Source organism: Gracilinanus agilis, chromosome 2, assembly GCF_016433145.1.
Source record: "Gracilinanus agilis isolate LMUSP501 chromosome 2, AgileGrace, whole genome shotgun sequence".
In the NCBI taxonomy this organism is placed as follows: domain Eukaryota; kingdom Metazoa; phylum Chordata; class Mammalia; order Didelphimorphia; family Didelphidae; genus Gracilinanus; species Gracilinanus agilis.
The window spans coordinates 335016480-335033155 of NC_058131.1; positions in this window are offsets into that span (position 1 = coordinate 335016480).

Below are 16676 nucleotides of genomic sequence, written 5' to 3' on the forward strand. Positions count from 1 at the left end.
GAGAGAGAGAGAGAGAGAGAGAGAGAGAGAGAGAGAGAGAGAGAGAGAGAGAGAGAGAGAGAGAGATATTATGGATAGCAGACCAACCCCCTGCCTCTTGGCCCTACTGGGTTGCAGCCCTTTATCTCACAAAAAGAAATAATGTTTGTGTTTGGGATATGTGGTAAAGAGTCCTGGAAGGTTTTCACTATTGGCTTTGATATGGTATAATGGAAAGACCATCAAACTTGGAGTCAAGGGGCCTGGATTTGAATTTACTACGTAATAACCTTGGGCAAGTAACTTCACCCCTCTGGGTCTTTTTTTCTTATCTATAAAATGGAGATTTGGACTAGGCTCAGGGGTTCTTTTTTTTTTTATTTAATAATTTTTTTTTTTAGAAAAGTTAACGTGATTACATGATTCCTGCTCTTACTTTCCCCTTCACCCCCTGACTACCCCCCTATAGCCAGCGCGCATTTCCATTGGTTTTAACATGTGTCATTGATCAAGATCTATTTCCAAATTGTTGATAGTTGCATTGGTGTGGTAGTTTCGAGTTTACATCCTCAATCATGTCCACGTCAACCCATGTGTTCAAGCAGTTGTTTTTCTTCTGTGTTTCCTCTCCTGCAGTTCTTCCTCTGAATGTGGGTAGCGTACTTTACCATAAATCCCTCAGAATTGTGCTGGGTTACTGCATTGCTGCTGGTACAGAAGTCCATTACATTCTATTTTACCACAGTGTATTGGTCTCTGTGTTCAATGTTCTTCTGGCTCTGCTCCTTTCACTCTGCATCAATTCCTGGAGGTCTTTCCAGTTCACATGGAATTCCTCCAGTTTATTATTCCTTTGAGGGCAAGAATATTCCATCACCAGCAGATACCACAATTTGTTCAGCCATTCCCCAATTGAAGGACATGCCCTCATTTTCCAGTTTTTTTGCCACCACAAAGAGTATGGCTATAAATATTTTTGTACAAGTCTGTTTACCTATGATCTTTTTGGGGTACAACCCCAACAATGGTATGGCTGGATCAGGCTCAGGGGTTCTTAACCATGGACATGTCCACAAATAGATTTAGGAAGATCCATGAACTTGGGTGGGAAAAGAAATGATATCTTTATTTTTATTAACCTTTCATTTTTTTTGTAATCCTCTGGATTTTGTTTTATGCATTTAAAAACATTATCCAGGAGGCAGCTGGGTAGCTCATTGGATTGAGAGCCAAGCCTTGAAACGGAAGGCTCTAGGTTCAGATCTGGCCTCAGACACTTCCTAGGATGTTACCCCTTCCTGCCATCCTGGACAAGAACAAGGTGGGTCTTAGCTGTTCAGCTGTAGTTGACTCTGAAGACCCTTTCTGGGTTTTCTTGGCAAAGATACTGCAGTGGTTTGCCATTTCCTTCTCCAGCTCATTTTACAAATGAGCAACCCAGCCCAATACTGACCCCTTTGGGAGGGGGACTTCTTAAACAAACCCTTTTAGCTCCCAGCTTGAATTGGCTTTGAAGTCACTTGACCCCTCCCCCGCCCCCCACTGCCTAGCCCTTACTACTCTTCTGCCTTGGAACTAATACACAGTATTGAGTCTAAGACAGAAGGTAAAGGTTTAAAAAAAAATAAAAAATAAAAACATTATCCAGAAAAAATGGTTTATAATTTTCACCAGATTGACTAAGGGGTCCAAGATTCACAAAATGGTTAAGAACTCCTGGAATAGATTAGCTCTAAAGTCCTATTCAACTCTAAGTCTTATGATCTGTATACACAGAGAACACAGATGCTCACTGGAAAGCACTGAAAAATGTTCCCAGAATTCAAAGAGAAGGCTGAGGGTAGAGGGAGGAAATGGAAAGGGGCTTAGCAAGAGAATGAGAACCTTAATAAAATAGATCTGGGGCTAACTTTTGAGGAGGTGGAGGAGGCAAAAACCCCAGAGGGCTCCTGAATCCAGACTTCCCAAAGGAAGGGGAACAACATGGCTGGGAGGAAAACTAGGTGCCCACCCAGCTCTGTCCCACTTGAGGACTGCAGTGCCTCTGTAGTACTGGGTCCTGCCAGCAGGGGGTGCATGGCTCCGATCCTTAGTCATGATTTAGTAACTACCTACCTCCGGAGGGCTCTGAGCAACCCAGCCCAATACTGACCCCTTTGGGAGGGGGACTTCTTAAGCAAACCCTTTTAGCTCCCAGCTTGAATTGGCTTTGAAGCCCCAAGAGGGCCGTTGGAAAAGAGGGATGTTACCCCTTCCCGCCATCCTGGACAAGAACAAGGTGGGTCTTGGCTGTTCAGCTGTAGTTGACTCTGAAGACTCTTTCTGGGGTTTTCTTGGCAAAGATACTGCAGTGGTTTGCCATTTCCTTCTCCAGCTCATTTTACAAATGAGGAAACTGAGGCAAACAGGGTTAAGTGACCTGCCCAAGGCCACATAGCTAATAAATCTGGGTTTGGATTTGAATTCAGGTTTTCCTGTCTCCAGGCTCAACCACTCTTTCCACTACACGATCTACCTGCCCTAGCTGGCAAGACTAGAGGATTCATGAAATACTCCTTGGGCAGGGCCACACTATTAATAGGACCCTGGACAACTCTCTTTCCATCCCCAACAATTTCCAATTGGAAGATGCACTATGGAAAATCCTACAGGATTCAAAGGATCCATGATTTCATCAATGTAGGTGACCTTTCCCCTGATATAAACCCCAATTCTTTCAGACCTTTGGATGCAGATCAGGAGTTGCTGCACCCCAAAGAACCGTCCTCTGGTGCCCAGTCTTCAGGGAATATGGCTCTCTGAGTTTAGCAGATGCATCTCAAAGCCCGACGTCTTCCAACTTGCCATGACCTACCAAATCATTTAATGTTGATGTTCAGGGTCTCTCTTTGGGGCAACAAGAAGGGATACTAAAGGAAGAAATCAATAGAGGATGGAGACTAACCTGGAATTAATGAAAACTAAAAGACCTTTTCACTCAGCATCGTTTCAAGAATGTTTACAGAAAAAATGTGCTTAATTAATTAATTAATTGAACTTAATTATAAAAAAAAGAATGTTTACAGATGGTTTTCATTGAGAATCCCAAAGTAAATTTCTTTTTTTTTTTTTAAATTTAGAATATTTTCCCATGGTTACATGATTCATGTTCTTTCCTTCTCCCCCAAACCGCACCCCTTGTAGCCAACACGCAATTCTACTGGGTTTTACATGTATCATTGATCAAGACCTATTTCCATATTACTGATAGTTGCACTAAGGTGATTGTTTAGCGTCTACATCCCCAACCATAGCCCCATTAAACCATGTGATCAAGCAGTTGTTTTTCTTCTGTAGTTCTACTCCCACAGTTCTTTCTCTGGATGTGGATAGTGTTCTTTCTCATAAGTCCCTCAGAATTGCCCTGGATCATATGGAATTCTTCCAGTTTATTATTCCTTTTAGCACAATAGTATTCCATCACCAACAGCTACCACAATTTGTTCAGCCATTCCCCAATTGAAGGGCATACCCTCATTTTCCAGTTTTTTGCCACCACAAAGAGTATGGCTATAAATATTTTTGTACAAGTCTTTTTCCCTAAGATCTCTTTGGGGTACAAACCCAGCAGTGGTATGGCTGGATCAAAGGGCAGATAGTCTTTTAGCACTCTTTGGGCATAGTTCCAAATTGCTATCCAAAATGGTTGGATCAATTCACAACTCCACCAGCAATGCATTAATGTCTCAATTTTGCCACATCCCCTCCAACATTCATTTTATCATTCATGCTGTCATTTTAGCCAATCTGCTAGGTATGAGGTGATATCTCAGAGTTGTTTTGATTTGCATTTCTCTATTTATTAGAGATTTAGAGCACTTTTCATGTGCTTATTGATAATTTTGATTTCTTTATCTGAAAATTGCCTATTCATGTTCCTTGCCCATTTATCAATTGGAGAATGGTTTGATTTTTTTGCACAATTGATTTATTTTCTTATACATCTGAGTAATTAGACCTTTGTCAGTTGTCAGAGTTTTTTATTATAAAAATTTTCCCAATTTGTTGCTTCCCTTCTAATTTTGGTTGCATTTGGTTTTGTTTGTACAAAAACTTTTAAATTTAATGTAATCAAAATTATTTATTGTACATTTTATAATTTTTTCTAACTCTTGCTTGATCTTAAACTCCTTTCCCAAAGATCTGAGAAATATACTATTCTGTATTCATCTAATTTACTTATAGACAAGGTAAATTTCAATGACGATCATGGAATATGGACTGCTGGGGCTGGGAAGGATCTTCAAAATGATCTAATCCAACCCTTTTAGTTTACAAAGAAGGAAACTGAGGCCTAGAGAGATCAATGGAAAGAATACTGGACTAGAGATTAGGAGACCTGGATTTTATTCTAAGTTTTCCCACTATCTCATTGTGTCACTTTTGGGAAGTGATTTTTTTTTCTCTTTGGTTCTGTTTTTCTGTCTGTAAAATGTAAATGGGGCTGGGGAGATATGATCTCTGGAAACCCTTTAACTTTGACAATCCATGTTTTAAGGGTTTGTTTGTTTTTTTAAGTTAGATTTTAAGAATCCAACTGGGATTCTACATTCTGTGTCCTAAGATTATGTTCAGCATTGATATTCTATATTCTAAGATTCCTCTTAGCTCTAAGGTTCTTTAGCTTTCTCTCTTTGGGAGAAGGTTTGGGAGAAAGGACTGGGTCTCCCTATCTCACCCAAGCTAGAAGTACAGTCACCACTCATGGATCTGATCCCACTACTGATTGTCACGAGAGTTTTGATCTGCTCCAGTTGTGACCTGAGCCAATTTGCCCTTTTTAGGTAGCCTGATGACCCCCTACTACCCCCCAGGTTCACCATATTGATACCAAACTTAGTATGGACACCGGATTGGCTTTTTCACCCTAACATAGCTTTGAATTCCTGAATTTAAGCCCTACTACATCTCAGAACTCTTATGCTCAAGCGATCCACAGTCTCCTTCCCAGGAGCAGGTATCACAGGTGTATACTATACTCTGCCACTTTCTAAGTCTTTACTAACTACTTACCATGTGCTTGGCCTGGTGTCAATGTCCTGAAGGAAGGAAGCAAGAGAAGAAGCCAACAAGTTCTTTGATCTCACGTCTAGTCAGGAAGATAATCAGGAAGTTCTAGTGAAGAAGAGTCACACATCAGAACCAAAACTAGGGCAGTGCAGAACCAAGTGTTAGGTTTCAGGCAATGGAGGGTCAAAGGTTAGCAAAAAGTAGCAAATACCTTAACCTTAGGAAAGGGAGGGGGTCTCTAGGGGGTTAGGTAGTTAGGAAACACTTCCTAGAATAGATGGGACTTGTTAAGGGTTGGATTTTTATTTTATTTTATTATTTTTTTTAGAATATTTTTCCATGGTTACATGATTCATGTTTTTTCCCTCCCTCCCCATAGCCGATGCGCAATTCCACCGAGTTTTACACGGGTAAAACTTTGATCAAGACCTATTTCCATATTATTGAGAGTTGCACTAGGGTTGGATTTTGATAGGGAAAGAATAATGAGGAAGATAATAGAAATGTGCTGGGGGAGGTAGCATGAGCAAAAATATGGAGGTAGGAATCAATTGATCAACAAGCATTGATTAAGCACTGATTACAAGTCAGGCACTGGAGATACGAAGAATAAATATCTTTGCCCTTAAAAAGCCTATATTAAAACATCTTTAAATTAAACAAAGGAAAAAAGAAAATAAATAAATTAAACAAAGAAAGAAGAAATGGCCACTCTTTTTTAAAGTTTATTTATTTAATTAATTTAGAATATTTTCCCATGGTTACATGATTCATGTTCTTTCCCTCCCCTCCTCCCAGCCCCCTCCTGTAGCCAATGAGCAGTTCCACTGGGTTTTACATGTGTTAAGACCTATTTCCATATTATTAATATTTGCACTAGTGTGATCGTTTAGAGTCTACATCCCCAGTCATATCCCCATCGATCCATGTGATCAAGCAGTTGTTTTTCTTCTGCATTTCTACTCCTAGAGATTGCCACTCTTAAAAAAAAAAAAGGCCTTTATTCTATTGAACCTGATTTGCTTGGGGTTTAGTGAAGGGTCTTACCAGGAGGGAGCTGGGAGTTGCTATAGGGGAGTAGAAGTAAACAAAGTTGATTAATTAGAATGGGCCCAGGTCAGGGAAGCCCTTGGATTGGAAGAACTGAGGAATTTGGACTTAATATGGGATGCAATAATGATGGTGGCTGGAACAGCTAGGTGGCTCAGTGGATAGAGAGCCAGATCTGGAGACCGGAGGACCTGTGTTCAGATCTGGTTTCAGATACTTCCTAGCTGTGTGACCCTGGGCAAGTCACTTACCCCCCATTGCCTAGCCCTTACCACTTTTCTGCAATACTTAGTATCCATTTCAAGACAGAAGGTAAGGGTTTTTTTTTGTTGTTGTTGTTGTTATTTTTAAACCCTTAACTTCTGTGTATTGACTTATAGGTGGAAAAGTGGTAAGGGTAGGCAATGGGGGTCAAGTGACTTGCCCAGGGTCACACAGCTGGGAAGTGGCTGAGGCCGGGTTTGAACCTAGGACCTCCTGTCTCTAGGCCTGGCTCTCAATCCACTGAGCTACCCAGCTGCCCCTAGAAGGTAAGGGTTTAAAAAATAATGATGATGGTAACAGTAGTTATAATAATTACTTCATTGAAAGGATGAGAATGATACAGCTAGCATTTCTGTAGCACTATGAGGTTTGTGAAGCATTTTATATACATTAACAACAACCCTATTGTGGGACATACTATTATCCCATTTCACAGATGAGGAAACTGATATTTACAGAAAATAAGTCAGGAAATCTTGTTGGTTGTTTTTTTTTTAACTCTTACCTTCCATCTTAGAATCAATACTGTGTATTGGTTACAAGACAGAAGAGTGGTAAGGGCTAAGCAATGGGGGTTAAGTGACTTGCCCAGGGTCACACAGCTGGGAAGTGTCTGAGGTCACATTTGAACCCAGGACCTGGCTCTCCATCCACTGAGTTACCCAGCTGCCCCCAATCTTGTTGGTTCTTGAGGGGAAGAGCTTTCAGAGGGAACATTTCCCTAAGGTTTTCTCAGAAACAATGTTGTATGTGTGGCAAGAAGAGCTCTGGGGTTAGAGCCAGGAGGGCTGGGTTCAAAGCCACACTCGTAAGTTCTGTTTTGTGACCCTGGGCAAAATTTAACCTCAATAAGCTTCAGTTTCTCCTAAAGGTAAGTTGCATTGCCAACCTGACCGATAGTGTTTTGTAAACCTTAAAGGGCTCTAGAAACAGAGTCAGAGAAGCCCAGCAGTGTCAGCTCAGGGTCCGCTCTCCTAACCAGCCGAAAGGGCTGTTCTCTCTGTCCTATCACCGAAGCCTATTACCTCAGAGATGGGGTAACTTCCTTGATCTTTGAGGAAGTTCCCACCCCATCCAAAACTTCCCTTTTACTTCTAAAAAAAAAAAAAAAAAAACATTGAAATTGCTTCTCCCCGAGAAAGGAGGACCCACTAGCCACAGAGGGGTCAGGACTTCCCCACTTCATTCTCCACAGCTGACTCAGACTTGTCCCGGCAGTCACTTCCCCCCACATCTCCTCTGGAGCTGCTGGTGGGGTTAGCTGGTTCCCAGCCTGGACAGGGAAGCCACCAGCGGGGAACTTCCCCCTCAGCCTGGCTTCCCCTGGGCCAGGGCATAGGGCTGAGTCAGCCTGCAGCAAGATTTTGAAGTTGGTGAAGTTTATTCTCAATTCAGAGCCTCCAAGACTCTCCCACACTGGGAAGAACCTTCCCCTCCCTGCCCTCAGTGCCCTCTGCTTTCTCCCCAACCCTCCCTCACTCCAGCCTATCAAACCTGCCATCCAGAAAGGGCTCGAAACTCAAAGTGACTCCCAGTCTGAAATGCTGTTGTACAGAAGAAGGACGAGACTCGTTCTGCTTGGCTTGGCTCCAAAGGACAAGACTAGATCCAGGATGTGGAAGCTGCAGAGAGACAGATTTCTTTTTCTTTTTTATTTAAACCTCCACCTTCCATCTTAAAATCAATACTGTGTATTGGTTCCAAGGCAGAAAAGCAGTAAGGGCTAGGCAAAGTGTCTGAGGTTAGATTTGAACCCAGGACTACCCATCTCTAGGCCTGCCTCTCAATGCACTGAGCCACCCAGCTGCCCTTGAGAGGCAGAGTTCGGCTCAAGATAAAGGAAAAAACCTTCTAACATTGAGATCTGTTCAAGAGAGAAACTGTACTGAGGTGTCTCGGGATGGTTATAAGGTTGGGAGATCCTGTCGTTGGAGGAATTTAAGCATAGGTTAAATGGCCACTTGTTATAAAGGAGATTCCTGCTCAGAGATGAGATGGAATAAGATGCCCTGGAAGATCCCTTCCAATTAGGAGACAACGATTCTATGAATGGGTAGAGAGAACCCAGGCCAGAAGGCAAGCCCTTCGGCCGGAGAGTCCGGGGGCACCTATGGTCTCATCCTTGTCTCTGATTGAGATGAAAGACTTTTTCCTCTGCTGAAGCAATCCCAGACACCAAAGAAGAGGTAGTAAGAAGGGATAAAAGAGATCTTCCTGGATCTCACAGGACCTACAAGGGAGAGGGGAGGGGACGAGCATTTATTAATCACCTACTGTGATCCAGGCAACATCCTAAGCACTTGACAAATATCGTCTTGTGTGAGATAATAGCAGAGCGCCTGGCATATATTAATAAATGTTACTTGGCTTGCTTCTATCAAGCTGCCCCTGCTTAGGGGTAAGGAGCTTGTGGGGCATCAGGGACCAGTAATTAGAGGGATTGAGTAGAAATTGTATTTGCTCTGGGCAAGTAGGTGACTCATTGGACAGAGACTTCAGACATGAGGTCCTGGGTTCAAATCTTGTCTGAGACACATCCTAGCTGTGTGGTCCTGGGAAGGTCACTTAACTCCAAATGCCTAGCTCTTTCTGCTTTTCTGCCCTGAACAGAAACTTACTATCAATTCTAAGACAGAAAGTAAGAGTTTAAAAAAGAAAAGAAAAGAAATGTATATTAGCTCATTCATAGAATGATAGGTTTTAAGGGACCTTAGCTTAGAAACCAATTCCTTCATTTAACAGCAGAAGAAATTAAGGACCAGAAAGAGAAAGTGATTTTTCCAAGGTCACAGAGCTAGTGATAGAAGAGCCAGAGTTCAATGTTCTCTCCCCTGCTCCAGATTACCATTCATTTATTGACATCTTTATTGCTCATCTACCATGTTCTCAACCCTAATACTTACCTACACTAAGGGAGGAACTGGGGCAGGAGGGGAAGGTCCAGGCCTGCCTTTGGGGAAGCCAATGACTACCTGAGGAGAAAGGATTCAGCAATTGAATAATCTCAGGCGCTTTATGATCTGTGTCCTAGAAGATGATACAGAGGGACAGTTGGGTGACACAGTGGACAGAGCACTGGGCTTGGAATCAGGAAGACTCATCTTTGTGAGTTCAAATCTGGCCTCAGACATTTATTAGCTGTGTGACCCTGGATAAGTCAATTCACCCTGTTTGCCTCACTTTCCTTGACTATAAAATGAGCTGGAGAAGGAAATGACAAAGCACTCCAGTATCTTTGTCAATAAAACTCCAAATGGAGTCACAAAGAATGGGACATGATTGAAAATGACTGATTACCAACCAACAACAATCCTTTAAGAGACAGAGACAATTTGTCCCCTGGAGGAAGAAATATCTGTAGCAACTAGTAGTCAAGGAAGTCTTCACAAAAGGGGCTGGCTTTGAACTGGACCTTCAAGGATGGAGAATATCTGGTCAAGAGGAGGGCAGAGAAAAAGGAGGGGCATTCATGTTTAGGGAAGGAATTCTACCCTGGGGTCAAGACCTGGATTTGCCATTTGCTGTGCACCCCAGGGCAAGTCCCTTAACCTCTCTGGAGTTCAGCTTCCTCATCTGTAAAGATCATAATACTTTTAACCTTATGGAGGAGCTAAGAAGAAAGGATTTATAAACAGTAAAGTGATACAGAAACATGGCATCTTGTTCTTTTTTACCTGAGCCCTTGGCATAGATGTGATTTTGTTGGGAGTGGGACCTCTTTTCACCAACATAGAGCTCAAGCCTTCAAAATAATAATCATGCTAACTACTAACATTTACATAACTACTAATATTTAACCTATGCTTGAATTTGGATTTTGCAAAGTATTTAATTTATATCATCTCATATATGTAGATAGGGGAGTGTATAGAGCTCTGGGCCTGGAATTAGGAAAACTGGTGCTCAAATATGGAGAACTTACTAACTTTGTGACCCTGTGCAAGTTACTTAACTCTGTTTGCCTCAATTTCCTCATCTGGAAAATGAGCTGGAGAAGGAAATGACAAACATTTGACCAAATGACAAATAGGACACAATTGAACCGTTGAACAACAACAAACATGTAGATAGCATCTATGTTATTTCATACATGATAAAAATATTCTTCTTATATTGTTATTATTATTAATTCTTGTGTGACCAAAAAAAAATCCCCATCAATTTCATAATTAGGCTTTCTGAAATGATTGGAGGCAGCATGTATAGAGCAAAGCATGCTGGATTTGGAGTCAAAGGGCCTGTCTTTATATGCTGGCTCCCTTACTTATCACCTGTTGGACTTTGGGTAAACCACTGGACCTCTCACGGACTCACTTTCCCCAGTGAGGGGGTTGGACCAGATGATCTCTGAGTTTCCTTCCAGTTCCAAACAATGATCCTTTGAGTGTGGGCTGGTCCTTAGGCAACAAGCACCGAGGCCATTACTGAGCCTGAAATCTTTGTAGTTTGGTAGGATTTAATTGGAGTTTGGACTCTATGGAATAGTCCACCTTATGCCACAAGGAGGCATAAGAGAAGATATTTAGTGAAAGTTGATGTTATTATAATGATGATGGTGATTGTCCCAGAAATAGGACAAAAGTATCTTTTGACATCCTTGCACCCACCCACATTTTGCGGTAGGAACCAGTTTCTTCATCACTCACACTAGCTCATCTCTGACCGTAATTTGGCTGGGTAAATCCCAGAGGCCCTCCCCAGTGCCTTCTGGGCCCAGAGCACACCCTGGTACACTCTCTCCTTCCTATCCCCAGAGCAATTGGGGGGCCCCCTCCCCCAAGAGTGCTGAACTTGACAGGCCCAGCCCATGGGGAAGTCCAGTAGGCACTTCCTCTTTTCTGAAGGGGGCAACCTATAGGTTGTGTAACTGAACCATGTTCCTGGTTCCCCTCCTTACCACTGGCCAGCCCCAAGGGGAATGGGCCACCAGCTGGAGGTGTCCATGCAGCTGGGAGAGAAAAACAACTTCATATCATGTCACTTTCTCTGTCTACACTTCCCCCTTCATTGCCCTACCCTCCTCCCTCCCATCCCACCAGTCCCATATCTCATATTTATGTCAGAAACTAATTGAATGAAACAAAGGACATCGAAGTCCCTATGATCTCCTGTCTCCACCTTTTGATATCCTCGAGTGTTCTTAATCTAAGGTTTATAAATTTGTTTTTTAAAATTTATTTTGATAACTTTTCCAGTAGAATTTATTTTCTGTATTTTTCATAATTCATAATTTTATTCATTTAAAAATATTATCCAGAGAGGTTTCATCTGATTATCCATGGGGTCCATGATATAAATAATATTTAACATTTATAAAGTATTTAATATATTCAAGGCATTATGTTATGCACTTTACAATTATTATCTCATTTGATCCTAACAACAACCCTGGGAGGTAGGTACTATTATTATCCCCACTTTACAGCTCATGAAATCCAAGGCCAGATTTGATCTCAGGGTCTTCCTGACTCCAGACCTAGTATTCTGTCCACTGCACCACCTGGCTGCCCATAAAAGTAATTAAGAACCTGTGTTCCAAGTCCTTTAAGACTGAGCTCAAATGTCACTTCTTCCACCAAATTTATCCTGACTCTACCCAGCTAAAAAGAATTCCCACACTATATCATCACATAATACTCTGTACTCCTCTTATGTAATTATACTTGGATGTATGGATGTTCAGGGAAGACTAGCATCTCTAGTGTGAGGGCTTGCTGAGCACTTTTCAAGAATGCTCGTCCACTTTCGGTGTCAACCTGGCACTCGATGTTCACCCATGGTTCCAAGAAGTTGTATCATGGACAGAATCTCAGTAGGTCGGATAAACCATGTTGAGAGTAATCAACAGGTTGGTGAGTTAAGGGGAGTGTCTACCCGAGGCATGTGAAGACTTCCCTCAGAAGAATGGACGGATGAGAATAATTTATTCCCAGATGGCACCATGAAGGTGAAAGAAGCAAGTACTAAAGAATCCTTAGAGCCTGGCCAAACGTCAAAGCCACCAAGGTTATCCGATGCATCCTGGGCCATCACCAGCCATCCTAACTTTTGTCTTGCCATTAGACTTTAATGACTCTAGAAGACAGAATGAGACTGACAATTTGGGGCAACTCTGCCTCACTTAAATCTATTTCACTCACAAGTTAAGGCATCCCTCCATGTTATCATCGGTCCTCTTTGAAACAAAGGATGAGCAACTTCAGCTTTGATGGATCCATAATCAAATTGGTGTTGAAAATCATTTCACTGGTACAAAATGAGATCCACTCAGACCTTTTCATCCTTTCAGAGTCTTGTATGTGCCCATACAGAAATGTCCCATAAGAATTATGGATCTCCCCAGCACACTAGAGGCCTTTCTCTAGACCTGTTAATATTTTGTAGGTATCAGGGTCTCAGCACTCTCCTTTTCTCATCTCTCACTGTCACTACATAGGGTCATAGTTCACAGGCTCATAGATCATAGACTAATAAATTCACAGATCTAGAACCAGAAGAGATCTCAGGGTCTACCAAATCCAACTCTCCCATTTTACACATTAGAAAAATGAAGCCTTGACAGTTTAAGTGAGGTCACACAGGTAGTATGAGGTGGGATTCAAACATTAGCTCTCTAACATCAGAGCAGGAACATTTTCCAGGGCTCGAGGCAGGGGACAAGATTGACTCATTTCTTTCTTAGGATATATATATATATATATCTTTGCTGATGTATTTTTATGTCATTTCTATATGTTATCATTGATAGCATGTGCTGTACTCTTCAGACTCACTGTCCATCTTTCTATTGTCCTGGGGTGAGGAGAGTGTCACACTTTTAATCTTTCTGAGGTAATAGAGTTCCATAATGCATAGTCATACAGCATCACAAATAGAACATTAGTATTAAAAAGATGGGCCTTGTAGCAGCAATCAGCTTGGAATCATTGAAAGTGGTAACCCAACTTCCCAAATGCAATCTAACCCACTCTTTCAACTCAGTTTTGGGTCTGGCTAGCTAGATAGTACAATGGATGAGAGAGTCAGGAAGACCTGAGTTCAAATCCAGCCTCAGACACCTCCCAGCTATGTGACCCTAGGAAAATTACTTAACCCTGTTTTCCCCAGTTTCCTCATCTTAAAATGAACGAGAGAAGAAAATGGCAAACCACTTCAGTATCTCTCTGAAGGGTGGTTTGGGTAGACCATAGAGTAGAAGGGGAGTGATATAATAATGATGACAATATTGTGTGTGCAGTTCAGAGAGGACACTAATCTGGATAGGATGGAGAGTGCTTGAGGTGAGGAGCAACAGGAGAAACACAGAGAGAAGGAGTTTGGAGTCTGGTTATAGAGGATTTTTTTTGGTAAAGATTTTATTTTACCAATTAATGTAATAATTTTTCATATAAGATTTCTGAAGTTACATCATCCAAATTATCTCCCTTCCTCCCTTCCCTCCTCCCTCCCAGAGCTGGCAAGCAATTCAATCTGGGTTATACATGTATTATCCTGCAAAACATATTTCCATAATATTTCCTAAGAAAATAATCATATAAAACCCCCAACCCAAATAAATTAAAGTGAAAAATTGAATGCTTTCATTTGCAATCTGATTCTTAACAGTTCTTTCTCTGGAGGTGGAGAGCATTCTTTCTCATAGTTCCTCAGAATTGTCCTGGATCATTGCATTGCTGTTAATAGCTAAGTCTATCACAATTCAACATTCCACAATATTGGTGTTACTGTGTACAGTGTTTTCCTGGTTCTGCTTATTTCACTCTGCTTCAGTTCATGTAGATCTTCCCAGCTCTTTCTGAAATCATCCTGTTCATCATTCCTTGTAGCAAAATAGTATTCCATCACTATCATATACCACAATTTATTCAGCCATTCCCCCCCAACAGATAGACACCTCATAAATTCCAATTCTTTGCCACTATAAAAAGAATTGCTATAAATATTTTTGTACAAGTAGGTCCTTCCCCCCCCTTTTTTTTATCTCTTTGGTATACAGGCCTCCTGGATCAAAGGGTATGCACAGTTTTATAGCCCTTTGGGCATAGTTTCAAATTACCCTAGGGAGTAATTTTAATGTCAAGCTGAGATATTTGTACTTTATTTTCTAGGTGATGATAAAGATTTGGGTACTTCTAGAGGTTAATGAGAGTGCTGCTATAGACTGTGTATTTTCTAGGGCAGACAGTGTTTCCCAATCAGTCAGTGTTTGTTCATATCCATCCTAGACAGCTCTTTTTCTTACTTTTTGCCCAACCACATTCTTCCAACCTCCAAGGCCAACTCTAGTCTCTACTCTACCCTAATGATTTCCCTGATCCTCCTGACCCAAAGCTTTCTCCATTGTGAGTTTCCATAACCCTGACTACCTATACTGCTTAATGGCTATGGAACACAGCTCCATGTGATCATTAACCTGTCTTTCCTTCTGCCTCTTTGAGGCAATTTGGTCAGACTTTCCCTTCAATCTACAGGTGTAATCATCCAACACTAAAAGAATTCTACCAATCTCCATGCGCAGTTCTCTAATTTATTCTTTTTTTAAGGTTTATTTATTTAATAAATTAATTTAGACTATTTTTCCATGGTCACATGATTCATATTCTCTCCCACCCTCTCCCATAGCCAACGAGCAACTCCACTGGGTTTTACATGTGTCATTGATCAAGACCTATTTCTATATTATTGATATTTGCACTAGAGTGACCATTGACAGTCTATATCCCCAGTCATATCCTCATCAAACCATGTGATCAAGCAGTTGTTTTTCTTCTGTGTTTCTACTCCCACAGTTCTTTCTCTGGGTATGGATAGCTTTCTTTCTCATAAGTCCCTCAGAACTGTCCTAGATCATTGCATTACTGCTAGTAGAGGAGTCCATTATTTCGATTGTACCATAGTGTATTCATCTCTGTGTATAATGTTCTCCTGGTTCTGCTCCTTTCATTCTGCATCAGTTTCTAGAGGTCATTCCAGTTCACATGGAATTCCTCCAGTTCATTATTCCTTTGAGCACAATAGTATTCCATCACCAACCATTCCCCAAATGAAGGGCATCCCTTCATTTTCCAGTTTTTTGCCACCACAAAGAGCACATCTATAAATATTTTTGTACGAGTCTTTTTCCTTATTATCTCTTTGGGGTACAAACTCAGCAGTGGTATCAAAGGGCAGGCAGTCTTTTAAAGCCCTTTGGGCATAGTTCCAAGTTGCCTTCCAGAATGTCTGGATTAATTCACAACTCCACTAACAATGCATTAGTGTCCCGATTTTGCCACAACCTTTCCAACATTTATTATTTTCCTTTACTGTTATATTGGCCAATCTGCTAGGTGTTCCACAGAATTTAATATGCTACAAAAATATGTCACTGCTATAATATTGTTGATTTAATTCACATTCACATGAACTGAAGGATTTCTAAATGAACTGGAAGAACTTCCAGGAACTGATGTAGAGTGAAATGAGCAGAACCAAGAGAACATTGTACTCAGAAAGTGAAACATTGTGGAACAATCCAATGTAATGAACTTTGTTAGTACAAGACAACCCCAAGGGACTTATGAGAAAGAATGATATCCACATCGAGAGAAAGAACTGTGGGAGTAGAAACACAGAAGAAAAACATATGACTTTTACTTGTTTATATGGGTATATGATTTGGGGGTTTTGGTTTTAAAAGATTGCTTTAGTTAAAAAATGAATAATATGGAAAAAAGTATAAATGATAACATTTGTACAACCCAGTGAAATTGCTTGCCGGTTCTGGGAGGGGGGAGAGAAGAGGGGAGAGAAAGAACATGAGTCATGGAACCATGGAAGAATATTTTAAAAATAAAATATATATGAAAAATGAAAAGAATTCACATTCCCAGGCAGTATATGATCAGGGCCCAGTGGGCTGTACAAATAGTTAAAGAGTTATTGGAAATGAGAGAACAAGAGCTTTGTGGGCTCTGGTGGTCAAGGAAGGTCTCCCAGAGAAAAGAGGTGTGAACTGAGCCTAGAAGGATGAAAATTATTTAAATGAAGGGTGGTGGAGGCACTAGAAAAAAAGATTAAAGTGCAAGGCCTGCTCAAGGAGCAGTGAGAAACAAGCCTGAATGAGGGAAAAGCTTTTTGAGGTCTCTTTGTAGAGGAAGTCTAAAGCTAGTTTGCATTGCAACATCAGCCATCTGATCAGGAGACAAGTTTCCATATCTCACAATTGAATGATACCTCTGGTAGTCTGGGACCCATACCAGTTTTCCAGCCATACTAAGAAATTAAGGAGGAAGTTCAGTGGTTATGGATATGAATAAATTCAGCTGAGAAAGACATGTAGTTGTATAATGAAT